Raw genomic sequence first — 7,150 nt, forward strand, 5'->3', positions numbered from 1 at the left:
TTACTAGTCTTATGAGGCACTCTTTCAATAGCTTCTGTATAGCTGATGAAAGCTGTTATTGCTACTGTGAGGATTAAGACAGTTTGTACTGTGTCTACTTAAGGTTGATAAAGAAGTTTATGGTACAGGGATGAAAAATGTTCAGGTTGCTGGGTGGAGTTGGGAACTGATGATAGAAATTGCTTTTATTAAGCTGCAATAGGAATAGATAGCTTGGATGCTTGGTCTTGTTTGCAGAGATCATTCCTTTCCATATATATATAGAGCACAATGCCAATGCATTGTCTGACCCAACCAGAATATAAATCTCTGTGCTGCTACTTGGGAGGCATGGAGCAAGCAACGGAATTCTTTGCTTCGTCCTTCTCCAAATCTCCATTCACTGGATCTACATATTCAGAAACAGTTCAAAAAAGGGGAAATAGCAATCAATTGGTATGGCACTACAAAACTTCTCATAATAGTAGAGGATTGGGATCATTATGTATTGGAGAACTGTCAAGCTGCTTAAATGAATGAATGTCAAGTAGAGAACAAATATCCCACTGAACACAGTCTGCAGCCTAATTATTTTGCCTATAACCTCTCTTTACTTCTCTAGAAGAAACGTTCTCAGACATCTTCTTGTCAAAGTCTTCAATCACACATCTAAATTTAACACCATCTCATGGGCATTCCATTCCTCTTACTATTTCTCTGTAAACTATTTTGTTCATGAAATGAGTTACATAAAGACAAGCTGTACCTGGTTTCACAGTTGCAGGGAAGATGGCATTGCTGCATCTATATCTTGGAAATTAAGTAAACTCAAATCGATGAAAATCTTGGAAACTCAAACATTACAATGGATCAACATAACAGATTGCAAATAGAGAGAATCATCAAGCATAAAGATACATGGATGCAAATAAAAGGGATTAAATAACAGAACAATCACAGATAAATTGTATTATGATGTACGTTTTATATCAATATCACAATTTCCAATTTTCTGCCCCCATTCCTCCTCTTCACCATGGATGTGTAAACTCATCAGATATGCATCCCCCATCAGAATGGATGAAGGCTCTGCTTTTTTGAAAAGAAGTCTGTACAACCCCCATCCACCATTATTTTCCTTAGTCTACATGAGTTTATTGTCACTTTGAGCCACTTTCCCTTTAACTTGTCTCACTTTTTCCAAGTCATGGATATGCAGATGGGTCACAATTGTACCTGTTTCTAAATGGGTATGTGGAACATTCATTGTTTCAGTCCTACACATGTCCCTAGCCATAACTCCTTCATTAAGAGATTGATGATGTCATTGGTGCTGCTTGCTGCTTGAGTCCAGAATTGGAAAAAAATTATCACATTTGATTTCCATCCATTTCTCACCTTCACCTGGTTCATCTCTGATTTCCCCTTCCCTTGCTGGACTTCACTGTTTTCATTCCTGGCATTGGCTGTCCACCAATATCCCTGACAAACCCTCTGATCTATACAGTCATATTGACAAAAATTCCTCCTCCTTACTCCAAGGATTCCATTCCCACTTTCCCATTTTCTTCTTCTTCATCACATCTGATGCCATCTTACAATGGAGTGCCTCTGATATGTCCTCCTTTATCCTCAATTGAAGATTCCCCTCTACCATGGTTGGCAAGTGTCACACTATGTCTGACTCATCTCTTGCACTTCTGCTATCTGCCATTCAGCTCCTTCTTCAGAACAATGATAGGGTTCCCCTTGCCATCACTTTACAACCCACCTATCTCCACATTCAAAGTATCATCTTCTGCCATATCTGCCATGTCCAGCAGGATACTATAAACAAATATATCTCTCCCTCCACTCCACTGTCAACATCCCACAGGTACAATCCCATGACATCCTGGTCCACTCTTCCATCACTCCTAACTCTTCCTCATTCCCCAATGGCACCTTCCCTTGCAATCACAGAAGGTGTAACGCTGCCCATTGAACTCCTCCCATCTCATCATGATGACCCCAAATACACCTCCCAAATGAAGCAGCATTTTGCATGTATTTCTTTCAATCTTGTCTATGGTATTTACTGCTCACAATGCAGTCTCCTTTACATTGGCAAGACTAAGCACAAACCTGGTGACCATTTTGTGCAACACTTCCACTTGGACCATACAAATGACACTGCACTTTCAGTTGCTTGCCATTTCAAAAAAAACCTTGCTCCCACGCCAACATTTCCATCCTTGGCATGCTACAATGTTCCAAAGAAACTCAATGCAAACAAAGTAAAAACATCTAATTTCTCATGAAATCCATATCAAGTTTCACAACTTCAGAGTTTTCTGGTATTGAGACTGGCTCTAATGTAACGAGGGGTACATCGGCTTCCAAGAGATCAATTGTGTTAGGGGATTCTCTAGTCCATGGTACAGACAGACGTTTCTGTGGCCAGCAGCGAAAAAGCAGAATATTGTGTTGCTTCCCCGGTGTCAGGATCAAGGATGCCTCAGAGAGGGTGCAGAAAGTTCTCACAGGGGAGAGGGGCCAGCAAGAGGTCATTGTCCACATTGGAACCAATGACATAGGAAGGGAAAAGGTTGAGATTCTGAAGGGAGATTACAGAAAGTTAGGCAGGAATTTAAAAAGGAGGTCCTCAAGAGTAGTAATATCTGGATTACTCCCAATGCTACAAGCTAGTGGGGGCAGGAAAAGGAGGAGAGAGCAGATGAATGCATGGCTGAGGAGCTGGTGTACGGGAGAAGTATTTACATTTTTGGATCATTGGAATCTCTTTTGGGGTAGAAGTGACCTGTGCAAGAAGGACAGATTGCACCTAAATTAGAAGGGGACTAATATACCGGCAGGGAAATTTGCGAGAGCTGCTTGGACCCGGGGAGATAGCGAGGCAAGAGATCAATCTGAGACTGGTACAGTTGAGAACAGAAGCGAGTCAAACAGTCAGGGCAGGCAGGGACAAGGTAGGACTAATAAATTAAACTAGATTTATTTCAATGCAAGGGGCCTAACAGGAAAGGCAGATGAACTCAGGGCATGGTTAGGAACATGGGACTGGGATATCATTGCAATTACACAAACATGGCTCAGGGATGGGCAGGACTGGCAGTTTAATGTTCCAGGATACAAATTCTACAGGAAGGATAGAAAGCGAGGCAAGAGAGGAGGGGGAGTGGCATTTTTGATAAGGGATAGCATTACAGCTGTGCTGAGCGAGAATATTCCTGGAAATACATCCAGGGAAGTAACTTAGGCGGAACTGAGAAATAAGAAAGGGATGATAACCTTATTGGGATTGTATTATAGATCCCCCAATAGTCAGAGGGAAATTGAGAAACAAACTTGTAAGGAGATCTCAGCTATCTGTATTCTCCTTGTGCCTGTGTGGGTTTCCTCCGGGTGCTCCCCTTTCCTCCCACAGTCCAAAGATGTGCAGGTCAGGAGAATTGGCCAGGTTAAATTGCCATAGTGTTAGGTGCATTAGTCAGAGGGGAATGGGTCTGGGTGGGTTACTCATCGGAGGGTCGGTGTGGACTGGTTGGGCTGATGGGCCTGTTTCCACACTGTAGGGAATCTAATCTAATCTATATCTAAATAATAGGGTGGTTATGGTAGGGGATTTTAACTTTCCAAACATAGACTGGGACTGCCATAGTGTTAAAGGTTTAGATGGAAAGGAATTTCTTAAGTGTGTACAAGAAAATTTTCTGATTCAGTATGTGGATGTACCTATTAGAGAAGGTGCAAAACTTGACCGACTCTTTGGAAATAAGGCAGGGCAGGTCACTGAGGTGTCAATGGGGGGGCACTTTGGGGCCAGCGACCATAATTCTATTAGATTTAAAATAGTGATGGAAAAGGATAGACCAGATCTAAAAGTTGAAGCTCTAGATTGGAGAACAGCCGATTTTGACAGTATTAGGCAAGAACCTTCGAAAGCTGATTGGAGGCAGATGTTCACCGGTAAAGGGACGACTGGAAAATGGGAAGCCTTCAGAGAAATGAGATAACGAGAGTCCAGAGAAAGTATATTCCTGTCAGGGCGAAAGGAAAGGCTGGTAACTATAGCGAATGCTGGATGACTAAAGAAATTGAGGGTTTGGTTAAGAAAAAGGAAGCATATGTCAGGGAAAGACAGGATAGATCGAGTATACTTAAGAGAGAAATCAGGAGGGCAAAAAGGAGACATGAGATGGCTTTGGCAAATAGAATTAAGGAGACTCCAAAGGGTTTTTACAAATACATTAAGGAAAAAAAGAGTAACTAGGGGGAGAATAGGGCCCCTCAAAGATCAGCAAGGCAGACTTTGTGTGGAGCCACAGAAGATGGGGGAGATACTAAACGAGTATTTTGCATAGTATTTACTGTAGAAAAGGATATGGAAGATATAGACTGTAGGGAAATAGATGGTGACATCTTGAAAAATGTCCAGATTACAGAGGAGGAAGTGCTGGATGTCTTGAAATGCACAAAAGTGGATAAATCCCCAGGACCTGATCAGGTGTACCCGAGAACTCTGTGGAAAGCTAGAGAAGTGATTGCTGGGCCTCTTACTGAGATATTTGTATCATCAATAGTCACAGGTGAGGTGCCGGAAGATGGAGGTTGGCTAACATGGTGTCAATGTTTAAGAAGGGCGGTAAAGACAAGCCAGGGAACTGTAGACCAGTGAGCCTGATGTTAGTGGTGGGCAACTTGTTGAAGGGAATACTGAGGGACAGAATGCACATGTATTTGGAAAGGCAAGGACTGATTAGGGATAGTCAACATGGCATTGTGGGTGGGAAATCATGTCTCACAAACTTGAGTGAGGTTTTTGAAGAAGTAACAAAAAAGGATTGATGAGGGCAGAGCAGTAGATGTGATCTATATGGACTTCAGTAAGGCATTCGACAAGGTTCCCCATGGGACACCGGTTAGCAAGGTTAGATCTCACAGAATACAGGGAGAACTAGCTATTTGGATACAGAACTGGCTCAAAGGTAGAAGACAGAGGATGGTGATGGAGGGTTGTTTTTCAGACTAGAGGCCTGGGACCAGTGGAGTGCCACAAGGATCGGTGCTGGGTCCTCGACTTTTTGTCATTTACATAAATGATTTGGGTGCGAGCGTAAGAGGTACAGTTAGTAAGTTTGCAGATGACACAAAAATTGGAGGTGTAGTGCACAGTGAAGACGGTTACCTCAGATTACAACAGGATCTTGACCAGATGGGCCAATGGGCTGAGACGTGGCAGATGGAGTTTAATTCAGATAAATGCGAGGTGCTGCATTTTGGGAAAGCAAATCTTAGCAGGACTTATACACTTAATGGTAAGGTCCTGGGGAGTGTTGCTGAACAAAGAGACCTTGGAGTGCAGGTTCATAGCTCCTTGAAAGTGGAGTTGCAGGTAGATAGGATAGTGAAGAAGGCGTTTGGTATGTTTTTCTTTATTGGTCAGAGTATTGAGTACAGGAGTTGGGAGGTCATGTTGCGGCTGTACAGGACATTAGTTAGGCCACTTTTGGAATATTGTGTGTAATTCTGGTTTCCTTCCTATCAGAAGGATGTTGTGAAACTTGAAAAGATTTAGAAGGATGTTGCCAGGGTTGGACGATTTGAGCTATAGGCTGAGGCTGAACAGGCTAGGGCTGTTATCCCTGGAGCGTCAAAGGCTGAGGGGTGACCTTATAGAGGTTTACAAAATTATGAGGGGCATGGATAGGGTAAATAGGCAAAGTCTTTTCCCTGTGGTCGGGGAGTCCAGAACTAGAGGGCATAGGTTTAGGGTGAGAGGGGAAAGGTATAAAAGAGACTTAAGGGGCATCTTTTTCACACAGAGGGTGGTACGTGTATGGAATGAGCTGCCAGAGGAAGTTGTGGGGGCCTTCTACCTTACCACCCTTCTTAAATATTGGCACCATGTTTGCCAACCTCCAGTCTTCTGGCACATCACCTGTGACTATCGATGATACAAATATCTCAGTGGGAGGTGCAGCAATCACTTCCCTAGCTTTCCACAAAGTTCTAAGGTACACCTGATCTGGTCCTGGAGATTTATCCACGCATATGTGTTTCAAGACATCCAGCACTTCCTCCTCTGTCATGTGGACATTTTTCAAGATGTCACCATCTATTTCCCTACATTCTATATCTTCCATGTCCTTTTCCACAGTAAATACTGATGCACAATACTCGTTTAGTATCTCCCCCATCTCCTGTGGCTCCACACATAGGCTGCCTTGCTGATCTTTGAGGGGCCCTATTCTCTTCCTAGTTACTCTTTTGTCCTTAAGATATTTGTAAAAACTCTTTGGATTCTCCTTAACTCTATTTTCCAAAGCTATCTGATGCCCCTTTTTGCCCTCCTGATTTCACTCTTAAGTATACTCCTACTGTCTTTATACTCTTCTAAGGATTGAACAAAGAGATCTTGGAGTGCAGGTTCATAGCTGCTTGAAATAGAATCGCAGATAGATAGGATAGTGAAAAAAGTGTTTGATATGCTTTCCTTTATGAGTCAGAGTACTGAATACAGGAGTTGGGAGGTCACACTATGGCTGTACAGGACAATAGGCCACTTTTGGAATATTGTGTGCAATTCTAGTCTCCTTCTTATCAGAAGGATGTTGTGAAACTTGAAAGAGTTCAGAAAATACTTACATGGATGTTGCCAGGGTTGGAAAATTTGAGCTAAATGCAGAGGCTGAACAGGCTGGGGCTGCTTTCCCTGGAGCTCAGAAGCTGAGGGATGACCTTATCGAGGTTTATAAAATCATGAGGGGCATGGATATGATAAACTGACAAAATCTTTTCCTTGGGGTGGGGGAGTTCAGAACTAGAGGGCATAGGTTTAGGGTCAGAGGGGAAAGATATAATAGGGACCTAAGGGCAACGCTTACATACAAAGAGTGGTGCGTGTATGGAATGAGCGGTCAGAGGAAGTGGTGGAGGCTAGTACAATTGTTACATTTAAATGACATCTGGATGGGTATATGAATAGGAAGGGTGGAGAGGGATATGGCCAATGCTGGCAAATGGGACTAGATTAGGCTAGGATATCTGGTCACTGGCGAGCAGCAAAATCAACGTTTCGGGCAAAAGCCCTTCATCAGGAATAAAGGCAGAGAGCCTGAAGCGTGGAGAGATAAGCGAGAGGAGGGTGGGGGTGGGGAGAAAGTAGCAT

Source organism: Chiloscyllium plagiosum, chromosome 3 (assembly GCF_004010195.1).
Source record: "Chiloscyllium plagiosum isolate BGI_BamShark_2017 chromosome 3, ASM401019v2, whole genome shotgun sequence".
In the NCBI taxonomy this organism is placed as follows: Eukaryota; Metazoa; Chordata; class Chondrichthyes; order Orectolobiformes; family Hemiscylliidae; genus Chiloscyllium; species Chiloscyllium plagiosum.